The sequence below is a fragment of the Gallus gallus genome, chromosome 4 (assembly GCF_016699485.2).
Source record: "Gallus gallus isolate bGalGal1 chromosome 4, bGalGal1.mat.broiler.GRCg7b, whole genome shotgun sequence".
NCBI classification, from domain to species: domain Eukaryota; kingdom Metazoa; phylum Chordata; class Aves; order Galliformes; family Phasianidae; genus Gallus; species Gallus gallus.
In genome coordinates, this window is record NC_052535.1 from 16,901,489 (window position 1) to 16,917,812 (window position 16,324).

At 40.9% G+C, this 16,324-nt stretch overlaps 1 protein-coding gene across 9 annotated transcripts in view; it reads left to right on the forward strand.

The window, feature by feature from the left end:
* The window catches only part of IL1RAPL2 (interleukin 1 receptor accessory protein like 2), a 338,050-nt gene that overhangs the window by 99,052 nt on the left and 222,674 nt on the right, over positions 1 to 16,324 (forward strand). The window lies entirely within an intron of this gene.

The window sequence follows — 16,324 nt, forward strand, 5'->3', positions numbered from 1 at the left end:
TTGGTAGTAACATAAATGTTTTGAGAAGCGTTTAGCAACATCTCTTGTAGTGCTTTTGTGGACAGCTGCCAGCCAAAAGAAGTGACGGGATGTTCTTCGTGTCTTGATTCAGCAGCTCCCCAGTGGCATTGTTTTGTCACCTGTCTTTTTGCTTCACCTTTTTGTTCAGAAGGGCCTGAAGCACCTTCCTGGGTTGGTGACCATGCTGGAGGACATCACAGTTACTTTGTCTCCTGCAGACCCAGCCACCCAGCACCTTCCAGGCAGCACCTCTGGCAGATGCGCAGGGTGACTAAGGCTCCAGTGAGGCTGAGGAGTGCCCAGTTTGATTGGTGCGTGGTCCTTCCTTAGCTGCACAAGAACCAATGGAGCACTGGAAGGACACCCTTAAACAGTGACTGTAATGAATGAGCTGTCCTTACATGGTATGGCAAGTAAAAAATGAGCCTTGGGCCTGGGAGGGGGATTTATTCAGTAGTTCATCTCAAGACTCTTTTTATTAAAAAAAATATTAACCAAAAACACTTAAAAAACACAGAAGGAGAGAGAGAATGTATAAATATGTAATAGCTATAAATCACTGTGTTATTTAATTATTCATACCCATACAACTCCCTGCATTTATTTAAAGAGAGGGAAAACCAAAAGGGATTATTTCTCCTAGTTATTTTTTAATAAAAACAATGGAAGAGCTGTGGTAAATGATCTTTATTATGCATTCTTTCACAGAATCTGTAGTGTTTGGCTCTTTTGAGCACTTTAGTAAGTCAGTTCATTGGCAGAAGATGTTAAACAATAGCATTGGTTTTCCAGCAAATGACACAGACTAATTGTGCCATTTTTTCTTTCCAAAACATGCATTCCTGGTGGGCAGGCATGTATTGCATAACCTTAGGACAGGTCAGAAATTCTCCTGTCTTTTGGTGGATTCAAGCAGCTGTGTAATGAAAGTGTATTACTGAGTGAATAAGTACAAGCAAAAAGAAATGAAGACTTTGGAGCCTATTTGTATTCATGCTGAAAAAATGAGATTAGTTAGTTAAATGATTCAGTCTAAAGTATTTACTTAGATCATTGTATTGAGGCAAAATTTTATCCTTGACCTCAGGGGAGTTAAGTCACTGTAATAGAGACCTTGGCCTGTTATTTCATTATAATGGAATTGGCCCAGATTTAGCACTCAGCTTTTTTTTTTTTTTTCCCCCTTTTTTTTCCCCTGTTAATCTTCAAATTAAGTGCCTGGCAATGATGATTATTTGGAGATTGAGAATTTGCCAGACTCGGAAGCATGTGCAGCACCAGCTGTCTCCATGCTGAGCTGACCCCTGTGTTCTTCAATACATACAGCCTTCAGAAGGAATCTGCTCCTAAGCCTGAAGAATTAATTTCTCCCCACCCGTGGCAGCTCCCCCCAAGAATTAATTGTTAAAAGCACAGTGTCCTCTCACTGCCATCTCCTCTTGTTGCGAGAGCTCCTCTCCTCATGCTGCTGAAACCATGCAGTGATGTTTGCATCACCTGCTCCTGCGAGGGGAAGGCACTGAGTGCTAGCGCCCATTCTGGACATCTCTGCTTTTGCATAAGCAGGCTCTTTAATGCTATTTAATGTAGTTTTCTATTTATGAATTATGTAGCTCTCCGTTTCACACGCTCTGATTACGGCAGCTGAATTCTAACTGCTGCTTCAGGGTTTGGTGCTGCATCAAATACCTCCAGCTCGTTTTTCTACAAGTTACATCAGTCTTTAAATAAATCCAGGATGTCTTTGCCCCTCTCAGTTTCATTCATCTCAAACAATGGTTGATGGTATTTTTTAAGAGAATAGGGAACCGAAACAAAGCAGTTTTTTGATGTAGCCCTTTGTTAAGAGTCCTTCTTCTGGCTTTTGGGGAAACGGCTTTTCCCTCTGGGATCCCTTCAGTGTATTTATACAGCTACTTACAGCTTTGCATTTGTTTTGGTGTACTCAATTCTCAACATGAAGTGCCTCTTTAGAATGTCATTTAAGGCACAAAGGGAACTGATTCGTAAGTGTCTGAGGCCAGGTGGGTCCTTGGGTTGATCTCTGTGACATGGGACTAAGATTGAGGGAGATGGGAGAATGTGGAATGGCACCTGTCTGTGCTCAGATCAGTCTGAACATTGATTCTTGATGAGTATGTTGAACCCTGTCAAGGCTTCTAGGCAAACCATTTGCTGTAATGGCCCTTGCAATTCAGAAGAAATAATTTTGAATTTTAACTAAATAGTAGTGCTGGGGAAACATGGTGGTTTGAAACCTTCTGCATGGCTTTTTCCTGATGCTGTGGAACTGTCTCCATTTGATACTTAGGCTGAATTTCAAGCATTCTTTTTCAGTTTAGAGACTAAGAATTAGCGTTTTCTTTCTTTCTTTTTTTCTTTTTTCTTTTTAATATCACTTTGTCTTTTGCCCTTGTACATAAACTATGTAGAAAATGCTCTCCTAGCAGGAATTGATCGCATTATGGAACCTTACAGGGTTTAGTTTCACCAAAATACAAAGGAACTAGCTGGGTATGCACACTTACTCCTGTGTGATTTAAGTCTCCAGGTAGAAGTTGTCAAGCAATTTATTGAAATACACAAATTAAGTCTTGGTTGCACTGCCATGGTGCTGAGTGCAATCCAAGTGCTCTGGAAGCTAAAAAATAGGCCCATTCTTCAACTGCTGCTTGTTCCTCCTGGTGGTTATCTGACCACCAGGAACCATTTTCTTTCCAGCTGAAATGATGAGTTGTCTTGTGAGTATACAAAAAAAGGCCAGAGCATTGTGTGTGCTTTCTCCTGCTGTTCTATGCTGATGCAACCAAGAGGAAAATTCCCATATTATTTTTCTTGACTTCAATGTCTGATCCCATCCCAGAGAAAACAAACGGTGTTGTTGAATTTGGATAATAAAGGGCTTCTAGATGGCCTCTATGGTCCTTAGGAAAATTTGCAGAGCTATTTCTTCTGAAGTGCTCTGAAGCCCTGGTTCTTGATGCTCAGGTTAAATAACATGGAATTAATTTTATAGATGGCCTCATCATAAGAAGCAAGATAACATCAGCTCTATGAAGAATATTCCGGTTAAATTTAATTATATAGGAGAAAGATCTGTTTAACCCTGATAAGTTAGCACTTGTCATTACTTTAGGTTTTCTTGGATGTTCTCCAGAGCAGGTAGGTTAGTTAATTTTAACATGTGAATAGAGAAGAGAATATTATCAATACCCTCCCCCAAACAAAGCTACTTAACCATACTTGCAAGAGAAAATTATAGGCTGTAAACAAATGATTCTGTTCACACCTAGACTTTGCATGGTCTTTGAATACAAAATGGAAACTGCTTTCTCCCATATTCCCATAGCAACAAGAAAATAGTAACACAGATGTAAACCGATATATCAGTGCTATTCCTGCTATCTTTTCCTGTGGATAGACTTTCTTCCTCTCTGCTGCTGTGCAGTATCTGCTTTTTCTCTTGTTCAAAGGCTCCGTAGCTCAGAGCTACTGCAGGAGATTCACATCTTCGTGAACCTCTGGTTTCTGATGCTGCTCACGGTGTCTGCAGCCTCACTAACGGAACTGGATGTCTCCAGACCTGGAAGGGTACAGTGAGTGTGGTGCATGTAGCTGCAGGCTAGGGATGGCCATCTGCCACCGCTGGCACAAGGCTCTTCTCCTGGCAGCAGACTCACTGAACTTTGTGCCTCCCTAGTAAACTGAGAGGAGTGGAAGATAGGAAAAGTTTGCTCCCAAATCTCGGTAAAAATTAGCTTCCAACTTGAAGTGTATACTCGAGTAATGAATGAGTGCCAGTATCTCCTGGAGGCCTGTTAGCTGTATGATAGAGCTCCATTGCGAGAGCAGGTGTTAGTATGCACCTTTCTGTTGTGTTGTTTGTGTTTGCGGTTAATTCATATTTGATGCTATTTCAGTCTACGTTCCTGGCAATATGAGTTATTTTCATACTAAAGACATGCTGGAGATATTGTTATTTACAGTATTTATGGAAAGGTGCTAGCTGAAACTGGAAGTTTCACTTCTGGAAAGTATGTTTGCCTTTTAGTGTGAACTGAAAAAGGCATTACTGAAAAGTCCAATGTGAGGTACAGGCATTTTGTCCATTTTGTCATGGAATTACTGACAGCAGGAAAGTAAAAATGTTTTGTTTCAATTCCTGTTCTGTTGTTAATTATAATTGGATATCAAGTGAAGGGTTTTGGCCGTATGATAAACTGAAAGTGGAATGTTTTTGGCCATCAAAATTAGAGTTGAGGAATTTATCTTATAGAAGGTTAAGAAAAGAGTTTCATTTAGTCAGATCAGAACATTATTATTATTATTAAAAGGAAGCCATTGGAACTGTATATGCACAACCTGACTGGTTTTTATTCTGCCTGAACTCCTGACATTGACGATATCATGTACTGCTAGTTCCAGAGGTGGATAACACATTGTGTCAATTTTGCAATATTCTGATAGCACTGAATGTATCCTTGATCTTATATTATGAAAGAGATTGAATTGCAGACCCTGATTTGTCTTTGATGTACCTTTTATCACATTGTCGTCTTTATTTTCATATCATCTCCGCCTTTGATTTTGCTTCTCTCATCCCAACATTCTCAATCTCTACTGGAAGAACCTGCGTAACTTTAATCATTTTTATTGCCCATCCTTGAATCTTTTATAATTCAGCTACATCCTTTTAGAAGTGGTGTGACCTGAATTGAATAGGACACCTCATCTTTTTTTGTGTGTGTGTTTTCCTCCCATTTTAAGTACGTTTTGAACTTAACATTTCTTCTTTGTATGGTTTCAATAGGAGTTGCGTTCTTCTGGGCAGAGTATCTGTTTTGAATGGGCAGATTTATTTTTCCTTGCAAATACTTCGGGCATGTCACTTGCAATCAAGTGGAAGGCAGTGCCGGTAGCTTACAAGTATTGTACCAAATGTGAAAGTACAAGCTCCTTTTGAATAATGTATTATTTATCATGCATTAAACTATTAATAGAGTGAAAAGTCTTAGATTGCCTAAGATGGAAGTCTGGAATTTAGTTGGAAGGGAAAATACTGTTGTTAACTGAGACTTTTTAAAAAATGTTTTCCTTGACCTGTATTTTTGAGGATTCTGTCATTGTTTTGAAATGGATTTCAGTTATTTTGGGGTGTGGGGAGGGTCTGTTCCTAATTTCCCTTCCACTTCATATTTCTCTTCAGAGCATAAACATTGCTACTGACCATAGCAACTGCACACAACAAAAGAGCTGGCAAAGATATTATTGTAGCTGCTTACTTCACTGAGGAATAAGAGTCAGAATTTTGCCATGTTTCTGGTTGCTCACACCACGTGTTGAAGCATGTCCTGTAGAGGTCCTCAGCTAGTTTTTGAATGCCGTTGGCTGCATTGTTGGTGGAGGTTTTGTGCATCGCTGAAGTTAACAGAAGTGAAGAAGAGTGGATGTTCAGAAAGACCTAAAAAGACCCAAGTAATGTCTTACTAAGACTAGTACCAGTGAGTTTGCCATCCTGGTAAAACTCCTTGGTTAGGAGGGAGGCTTTGTGGAAATGAGTTTGCGGAGGTGATGAGGATCCAGCCAGACATACAGGGCAGATCTCTGAGGACTGCCTTAAACCTCTGTGCTTACCCCATGATTTAGTCAAGACTGAGAGTGCTACAAAGCTGCTTTAATTTTCCTGTGTCATTATAGTGAGAAGGACACATGATGCAGTGCTGAAAATACCTATCCTACCCATCTCATCCACTTATTTCTACTGCACTCATTTTAAATGGGGAAAAGGTAAAGACAATTTATTTAGTTATTTTGTGGAGAGCTTTTGTGTGCAAAGAATTGCTTGTGTTTCTTTCAGTTTGCTTGTTTCTGAGATTTCCAGTGGCTGGGTCCAGCAGCATGAGTGATGCAGTGAATGCATAGTGTCTGACAGCAGCGTCACAAATGTTAACTGAGGAACTAGTCTGCACCATTGACTAACCTGATTCTGGGAGCTTTAACTGGTCTGGAAGGACAGGGATGGATCTGTGAAAACAGTCTTGACATTTGGCCATTTCTTTTTGATGCTAATGGGGTTAACATCCTCCACTGCCAACATGAATTAAAAACTTTCACGAGTCGGCTTTTAGCCCACAGGGCTATTAAATGGAATCATCAAATACAAATGAAACTCTGGTAAAATTTCTGTTATTTTTTTTCCTGGTAAAATAGTGGCATGAATGTATAAATGCAAACAGATCACTACAGGGTAGCAAAACTGGAAACAGGAAATAGTGTAGTGATGAAAGTAGTAGATAAAAGAACAGATTATCTACTTTCTCTAATGGGATCAACCAAGTAAGAAGCTAAACATCCCTAGAACGCTTGAGTATTTAGGTACCCTAATGGAAACTATATAGTTACCTGCTGTATGTATGAGCCCCCCCTGAACCGCAGTGGTTGGGAAGACAGAATGTAGAAATAGAAGAAGCCCAAGCTGTTCTGGCAATTTGTAGTTTGGAAGTGGTCTTCTCACAAGTTTTACATGGTCATTGTGGTGGGCGGTGGTTGAAAGAATTTACTCTGGGTTTGGGAGTTGCACTTTGTAGCACCTACAGTTTCTACAGTGTAATGATTTCTGAGCTTGACGTTAGTACATGTGTGTGTGTAGAGCTTGTTGTAGAGCTCTACATTGGTTGTTAAACAGAGAATCAGAATTTGATGGCAAAACTGTGGTTTGAGAGACTCAGAGCTAGTGCTCTGGGTATCTTCTAGTTCTCATCCTGTTTCATGTTTCTCACTTGGCATCTTACATGCAGTGGGGAAAAAAAGCCCAACAAAACAAAACAAACAAACAAAAAAACAACAACAACAACAAAAAAACCCACAACCCAAACCAACAACACCAAACCCAAGGTAAAATAAAGAATGATCATTACTTGACCAAGAAGTTCAAATGTTTAACTCTGCTCTTCAGCACTGCTTTCCAGGTACCTCTTGCAATGGCTAAATAATTCAGTCTTTCTTGCACAGGAGTTTGTTTTTTCTTCAGGGGTGTTATGTTTGTGAGAGACAGTTTATTAACATGTCATGTTGTAGAAACTAATCCTATTACCACTGTTCCTGTAGAAAATAAGCTCTGGCATGCGGTGCTCACATCACTGCAGGGCTTCTTTCAGCACAAAGGCAGCTTCCATTTTTGGTGTCCTCTCGGCAATCTCTCCCCTGTACTTTTGCCTCTAGGGCACTTTTCAGCACTCTGAGCTTGATGTTACAATTTGGTAAATGCTAATTACCACAGTAAAGGCTGCTCTTCTATGCCGATTAGGACTTTTTTTTAATGCTTAACCCAAGTATGATTACATATCATTGTCATAGCGGTTAAGCCTGGTGAACCTGACTGATCATTTCAACGTGTCATTTCATACTGTAAAACATTTTAGTATGCTCGAGTTGATGTAGATGACTGTAGAAACATGATGAGTAGGGCTGTATGAATCTTTCATAATGAAGCATGAAATAGAATGGAATTCTCCTAGACTTCGGTCTTGAAGATACTGATTTAATAGCACTACGTTATCTGAGGAAGCCCTATAAAATAAGGGCTAGCATTGTATTGGTGCTTGAGTTCTTAGGATTGGGGAATGAGCTTTCCCAATGGACTGCAAATCAACAGTTAGCAAGTTCAAAAAATATGCATCAAAACTAGGGCAAAGGGGGAATTCTGTGGATCATCAGGGAAATCTTGTAAGCAGCAGCCTGGGAGGTTTGATTACCATTGATAATACTTAGGGGAATCAGCACCTGGGAGTGAAAGAAATACCTATCTGGGGAAAATGGCAGGGTTGCCATAAGAATAACAGGCTGAAAATTGGTTATGCACAAAGATTAAAATTTGTAGTGATGTGGGTCGGAGGTTCTGGAGGAGTTCTACACCAGGAACAACGGAAGTAAAAAGCAGCTATCTGTAAGGTTGGTTCCATCAGCTGATGGAAATGTAGAGCCAGTATGTCTGTGGGTAGCACTGGGAAGGTTCCATCTTTAGGCAGTATTCCTGCCTTTGGTTTTTGTTCTCCTCAGACTGAAAATACTGCCTCTGTTTGACAGATGACCAGAGAATTTGAGCTTCTCCATCTCTCAGTTTGTCTGTCTGTGCTTCCCCAGGTTTGGAAGGCTGTTGAGGTGGAAAGGAGGTTGAGGACTGGCTGAAGTGGAGCAAAAAGTTGAGCAGTGGTAAAGATCGGCAACCAAAAATGAAAGCTCTATGAGCAAAAACAAAGGTTGAAAGTGAAACCAGAGTGTCACTTGAATTTTCTTGAAATCTGTATAAGGGGTTCAAAAATTCCACATGGGAAAACGCTAATTTCAGTGTAACTATTTTAAAGTAATTCATGAGAAGTGTAGTCCTCTGAAACATCTCATTTTATATCAGGTCAGCATTTGTTAGAAGAAGAGTCTGAATGCCAAGTGAGTCAGCTCCAGAACTGAGCACCAAGCTGTGTTATTAAATAGAAAAAGGGAAATAATAATTGCATATGATCACCTCCTTTTCCATGCCCTTCTTATCTTGGCTGAACTATGAGCTCTGAAATACTTGTACAATACATAAACAATTGAAGGCAGGAAGACATTCTGTTTATTTTTTTCCTGCTTACATTTTCATCCTTTAGAATAAATAGTGCTTCTCTTGTCAGGGGTTCAATAAACATCCATAAAACGCTCAAATGACAAAAACCGTATCTTGTTTTTGCTGACCTTCCTCCTAAAACTGAAGTGACTGATGACATAATAGGTAATAGGGAGAGATGGCGTATTAATATTTAATAGGGATAGATAGGTTTATTACTGAAACATGTGAAATGCTCTCACAGCTGTCAGCTGTGATTACTGCCTCTGTCTAAAAGGCACACACATATTTGTGTATCTATTGAGAAAGTCAAGATGGTCAAAGTTGAGTTTAAATAGCTTGTGTTTGTCAGAACTAACTACTATTGTAAGGCTTAAAAAACTAACGTGTTTTAGTGTATAAAGAATTTGATGTTTAACCCTCGTTAATTCATATTGTTCCATGAGATAGATGGATCTTAGAGATGCAACGAGTTTTGCAGGGAAGCAGCGGTGTTGTCTGCAGCTTGGCTGAGCGCTGGGATAGCAAGGCCCTTGTGCAGGAGATCCTGCAGCAAGCCCTGCTTCATGCCTCTGAGCACCAAGCCTTGCTTGTATCTTGTGGGGTTCCAGCCCCAGCTGTGCAGGTAGTTTGACACTGTCTGGAAGTAATGCTGCTGTCTTACTTGGCAGGTTCAGAACATTTGAATCCCAAAGCAGCAGAAGGGAGGTTGTCAAACTTCTGAAATGGAAAAGGTCTAAAATAGATATTACTGCAGTTCACAACAAAAACAGATTTATTTATTTATAGCGGCTGATAAAAGTTGGTTTTATTTATTTTTACTTGATATTGAAGTGACAGATTTTATCAGCCTAGGGGTTCTCTTTGAGTATTTCCATTCCAAAAGGCAAATGCTAAAAGCAAAGCTTCCTGAGCTTTCTGTCACTTCTGCTTTCTGTCAACATGCAGCCCAAAATTCTATCCCATTATTAAATAGGTGAGAACAATGTGCTGGAAGCATGGCTGTCCTGGTTGAGATTACGGAGTTCTTATGAGAAAGTATGTATCTTCACTTTGCACAGGTGTTAGTTCAGTTTTTTGTGTAATTCCCCCCCTGGAAATGCTGCTTCATTGTTACACATTTAATTTAGTTGCTCTTGTTCGTAATATGCACCGAATAGAAATGTCTGTTAAGGCTAAAGGAGCAGCCTTTGTGCTTAAATCAGCCAATCAGTCTTTAAATAGTCATAAAATAGGCAGTCTTAAAATATTCCAGGGGGAGAGAAATCTCCTTATTTTCTATCAGTGACCCAAGAGTCTCCTCAGATCACATTCAGAGCTGGTACCGACTTGGCTGTTCAGCGGCATCATCTCCCGATGCCCACCACTTGGCTGCTGTATGTGCAATGCTGCCGAGGACTGTTGCTGCTTCACTTCTGTTTTCTGCTCAAAGAATGAGACTGGAAAGGTTTAATATCCGTAGACTTGGCAGCAGTTGTAGCACAAGCAAATCCCCAGGACAGGGAGTAAAGCAAGCTGTGGCAAGCAGTGCTCAGCTCAACACTGCAGCTGTTGAGATGCTCTCACTCAAACAAGTATTGCTGTGCATTCCCAAGGGTTTTTTTTATTTTTATTTACTTTTTTTTTTTTTTTTTTTTTGCAAAGAGGGTCTTCAGAAGTGGGAATGACTTGGGCATCTGTTCTCTGAATCCCACAGGCTCGCAGGCCCTGAGTTTCACGTTTAAACGGGTCCCAAAAGGAAGCTCGGCTAAGTTGTGCCTTTTTTAATTTCCCCAATCCCCTTTCCTAGCCTTTTCTGTTTGGAATGCAGCCCAGACTTGCTACAATGCTCATACACCTTCAGCTCCTCCTAGCTGGGGGTTTTCTTAGGAAAACTTCATTTTCTTTGCTTAGTGCTGGAATGTATTTTAACACTAAGGGAATAAAGCAGACCTGATGAGTGCTGTCCAGCTACCAGACTGCTGGGAGAGGACAGGAGCTTTGGAGATGGCCAACTTAAGAGTCAATCTTTGCAAAAATTCTGTACGTACAAATAAAATACTCATATGTATTACTGGTGTCCCTCTGATTGCTGCCTGTGTATTAATGTAATTATGCTATTATGACACTTGTGCGACCGTGTTGTTTGCATGCTGTATGGTAATGACTGAATGGTGATAAAATCATTGCACAACAGAAGTGTGCGGGTAAAATATAGTGCCTTTCCTGTGCTGCTGCTTCATAGCTGCACTCTGTCAAAGGGATGGCACTTCCTAGAACATTGGTAAAATTCCTTTATTTCTATCTGCTGTCCTTTGCTGTGAGAAATTTACCCAATTTCCACAATTCAAGCTTTAATGGTTTCCTCTAACTACTGGCCATCTGTTATAGTGCGGAAACATTTCCTACAGGGATGACTGCTTTGATTTTTTTTTTTTTGCCATTGCTGTCATATCAACTCAGCATTTTCCCGTCTTCTTTCTGTTGGGATTAACTACTTCTGAATTGACAGCTGTCACATACATGCTTAGGTAGAAACTGGGAAGATCCACTGACAGACCAAAGCTAAGTTCTTTCCCTTGTTCATTATATGTGAATAAGGTATGAGCAGATAAAAGATCTGTGACGTTTTACAGTGAACTGTAGGATTTAATCTAGCTTCTGTATATTACCAAGAGTTATACAGTGAGATGCCTTGTAGTCAGAAGCCAAAAAGAATCACAAGGTATTATCCTGGAGGCATTCAAGGCCAGACTGGATGTGGCTCTGGGCAGCCTGGTCTAGTGGTTAGTGATCCTGCATGTAGCAGGGGGGTTGAAACTAGATGATCATTGTGGTCCCTTACAACCCAGGCCATTCTATGATTCTATGATCCTACCAGACATAGTCATGACTAATTTTGCAGATGTTAAGATTTTAATTCGTTCTAGGAGGACATCATTGGCTGGGGAAGAGACAAAGAGGGGGAGACAGCAAATAATTAGAAAATAACCTGTGTGGATAAGGTAAATAGCAATTGTTCATCATCCTATCTAGTGAAATACTGCAGAAAACACAGTCATAGGATGGCTCAGGTGGAAGGGACCTTAAAGATCATCCAGTTGCAACTGCCTGCCATGGGCTGGTTTGTTGATGAAAGTACATGGTTGGTTCAAAATACAGTCTGCGTGACGATGCTTCCCTCCCTGCTGTTCCTTCCCAAGCTCTGGGATTCCTTTCTATCGGAATGTACTGAAAGTCTACAAAAGTTCAAAAAAGAGACAGGACAAACTCATGGAAGATGAAATGTTACATCCAAAGGCAACCTTTCTGGTGTAGGCAGTCTCCACAAACATTGTGGCTAGGAGGATACTCTGCAAACCTGCCTGGTGCCATCTGCCTCCTTGCCCTCCTTCATGTCCAGCTGTGGGCAGGGCTGGTGGCACCCGGCAGCGGCAGGCCCCTGCCTGAAGGCGCTGGGCAAGTATTTGTTGATGTTTGATTGGAGGTCAGCCCCATCATCAGCATGAATATTTTTAAGAATAAAGAACAATGGGAGTTAGCACAGGATGGAAAACACCTCTGTTATGCTGACAAAGCACTGAGATGTCCTAAGCTAGCATGATACCTGAAGCACAGTGTTTCCTTGGAAGCTGTTGACCTACTTTGTTAGCTATACAATTTCTTACAAATTTACTATATTACAACAGCTGTGTTCATGCTGTTCTCATGTCAGCATTTCTATTATAAACCCAGTTTTTTACACACTTCCATAATAACTCAATTATAAAACTTGGGGAAAGTGTTATTCTCCACTACCAATTTGTTCTCCAAAGTATATTTGACTGTCCGTAAAAATGCGCTATTGCAAAATGCCAAATTGCCCACTTGGGGTCTGATTGATCTCCTTTCTGCTCTTAAGATCATGGCTGGCTCTAATCTGAGCTTGTCTGTGCAGCGTGGAACAAAGGCCTGCTCCTGTCTGCCAGGCTGGCAGGTGTGGGGTGCAGCGCAGCACTGCCCTGTCCGTGCCCTTGGTGGCATCCTGCGGATGGTGTAGGACTGCAGAGGAGCACTGCCTGTGGCACAGCACCTGTGTAAGGAGAGAGAGGTTGGAAGTGTACTGAGCAAAGGGTGGGTGCTGGAAAGGAAAAGAGTCACAGAAGAGGAACTGGAGAAAAGAGGATGGCTGAGTTTTCTGTAAGGAGTGAGCATGCTGTGAGTGAGAAAGGAGCAGGAGAGCTGGAGCTGTGCAGACAGCATCCAGAAGGAATGGCTCCAGCTTGGCATGGGGTTCCTTGCTCAGTCATGCAGGCTTCTGCACTTTGGGATGGGCTCTCCTTGTGCTCCAAAGAGACAGTCCCTGGAGATCAGGGATCCTGTGGGCCTGCTGCTTCTTCAGGGGTCTGCTGGATCAGATCCTGCCCACTAGCTCTCTGTGAGGCTCCTAATGTATTTTGCATTGTTTCATTTAGGTCCTTAAAGTGCTAGTCATTTGGGCTTTTCTTAGGGACTGTTTCCTTTCTTGTCCCTCCCTAATCTTGCCTGTCTTGGGCCTCCTGAAGCTCCTGATAAGGCTGTGCCATCTACCTGCACATGGCTGCCCCAAGATCCCTCATGTCCTTGGAGGGAGATGTCACTCTGCTGCAGGTAGGGATGCAGGAAACATTTCCCAAAACTCCCCGCTGATTTAAAACTCAGCAAATGATTCTTCGTTTATCCCTTGTTTTGGGAAGGGTTTGCATCAAGTCAGTGAACTGCCTGACATTGAATTTTCATTAGCTCATAACAGAGCTGAAGACCTGAACATCTCGTTCAAATCCATTTACTGCATCTCTGGTCCCTTGGGGGCTCACCTGAGGTCTCTCCCCTCCTTTCTGTTTCCCCCACATGATCCAGCTTCCAGCTTGGCAGTGTTGCTCTGTCTCTGCCTGTTGAATTCCCAGTCAAGTCCAGTCAATGCTTAATGCCAGAGCAATGTTACCAGCTCTTGTTTGGACTTCAGTGTGTGATTTTTCCCCTCTCTGCCCTACATTCACTTTGCTTGGGCAAAATGTTCAGTGCCTCCAGTGAATGCACTGATGCACCAGTGTTGCAGGGCTCTATCAGATTCATTCTCAGCGAAAAAGTCTTCCTGAAGTTAATTAGTCAGCTGATGTGAGTGTGAGTAAAGCCTCTGGTTTTGTCTTCAGTAAAATCACATCCATAGTTTTTCTTCTTTTTCTTCTGTGTGTTTTTTGTGTTGGTTTTTTTTTTTCCTCCTCCCAAGTAAGTATGTGTGCTAGTGATAGAGTTAGAATTTGATTGAAATGCTTGATTTTGTTCAGCATTGGGCTGGATTGAGCAGGTTAACCTTCTTGGCTTGTGATGGAGTCACAGGCAAGACAGCTTTGCCAATTTTCTGTACAATATTAGGAGAGTGAAGCTGGATTTCTCTTTTGGATTATGAACCAATCCAAGTAGAACTAATATTTACTTGCAGGTCAAATTCTGCATCAGTTAAAAACTGAGGCTAAACTTTATCTGAGAAACCAGACAAAAGTCTTATGCTTGGCTGAGCAATTAGATTGCTTCTGAGTGGTGACAGCAAAACTTTTCATTGAAGGCTTGTTAGTGTGGAAGAACGCAAGGAGTTTCATGTGTTCTTTCTCTGAGCAGCCACTAGGGTTTTGATATTGGTGCTCTTTCATTAATTAATAGCCCTTCTTGGGAATTTTTCAGGAGTCTAACTGTGGAGATGGGTTTGGATATGAAAATCACTAGGCTATAGATCATAGCATCAAACTGTTCTAGTGGATGAGGTTAACCTCAGTACGTAAATACACCCGTTACACCTTCTGTAAACCATTTGTGCTCCCCGTAACAAATACTGCTGTGCAAAGGTAGCAGTTTTCCGTCTCTCTGTCTATCCTCACCTCTGGTTGAATTTTGGTCTTGGCTTCTCTGTGCTATTTTTTTGTGCTGGTTTTGTGGATCCCTTGGTTCAGCCTTTCTGCGCATTTCAGTTGCCAGCCAGTTTGTTGCTTTGGGCTGTGCTGCTTTTGTTAGAAAGGTTCAGCAGTGATGCGCACATGACAGAACAGTAAGTTGGTAGATAAGGGAGTTCTCTGGAACCTACAATTCTGAAAACATGTAAATACCAGTGTTACTTTGACATGGGGGTGTATTACTTTATGGCTTAGTTGCAAGGGCAAAGATATCTGGAGTACTAAAGTGGTAACAGGATTGGGACCGAACAGTACCATTATTAAGAGACTCTGGCTTCCATTTTGGAATGTGATCTATTTGCCGTGGAGACAACATTGACTTGATTTTTGTTGAGCCAGTGACTCAGTGTCAAAATGGCTCTTGAAAGTGGAACTTAATGTCTGTGTGGAGTCCTATATCTTAGATGAAGTGTAAGTGACTACTTTGCCCCAAGTTTTGTTTTTGAGCTGCCATCTATATCGACAGCCCTTTTCACAAATTAATAATAATGGTTTGGGGCTCTTTAAGCGGTTTTCTGTCTTGTTCTAGAATTTCCTTGTTATGCGCATTTGAAAACATCAAGTATTTTTTGACAGAGGAAACAACTGTGTTTGCCTCCTCTTCTATCCTGTGGCTTGAGCCTGTCTTGTGTAATTTGTTATCAATTTCTTTTCAAAACAGCCCTGTCTGTCTTTTAAAGCTTCATGCTGCAGGACTTCACAACTTTTATTTCTTTTATTTCTGGTGCTCTCTCTTGACTGCTTCTCTCTCTCTCTCTCTCTCTCACTCACTCTCTCTTTATTTATTAATTTATTTATTTTTAACACAATTGTTTTTTGAACCAAGTGTGGGCACTGTAATGTTGTTGGGAGCTACCAGCACTCTGTTCTCTCCTGATAATATTCCTGCCATTTCTTGGCTGCCACCACAATCTGTCTGAGAGAGGAATATTTCAATGAAATGCATCTGTATTTTTTTTGATATTTGGTAATAAACATGTTTGGTTTTTTGTTTCTTTGTTTTTTTTTTTTCACAGAAATGGGCTTGGATGTGATCCTTTGTCCTGGTCTCTGAATTCTTCCATGTTTGAGTCGTTTATCTTCATGCTGACTTGCAGTTAGATGCTGGCTCTATTTTTTCACTGGGTTATATAACCCTTATCTATGCAGCTGACACTGCAATCTGAGTTGCAGTGGTACTTAGCAAGGAGCAGAAGAATGATTGGAATGATATGTTTTAACATTTCAGAGTCATGGGATGTTCAGCTTCTGTTTCATGACTGCTCAGCAACCTTATTGATAACAAGAATGGCACTGAAATACTGGCCTGCTTTTTAATAACACAGCAAAACCATGCTTGTATGTGCTAGTGTATTTTACCAGTAGATAATTGGAAAAATGATTTATTTATAGGTCTAGTAAATAGGCGCTATTCATTACCCTGAAGGAAAATCAAATACCAAAAATTGAACTTCTTTGCAGTGAAACAAATAGTTAATTGCCAGCTGTGTTTCAACTAATATATTTTGCTTTGATTACACATTTGCAGAGAAGTTCATTCACAGAGGACTTAATTTTTAATTTTTAAGGGATGTAAAACGTGTAATGAAATAATAATATTCAACAAACACAATAGGTGGATTTGTCCTTCATCACAAACAAGTATCTTGCCACATGCATTTTGATGATAGGTAAACCCGTGGCTGAGCATGGGCTTACTCCTCGTCTGTGGGAGAGTCTGTAAACAGAGACAGTTCTTATCCAGACTGTCTGG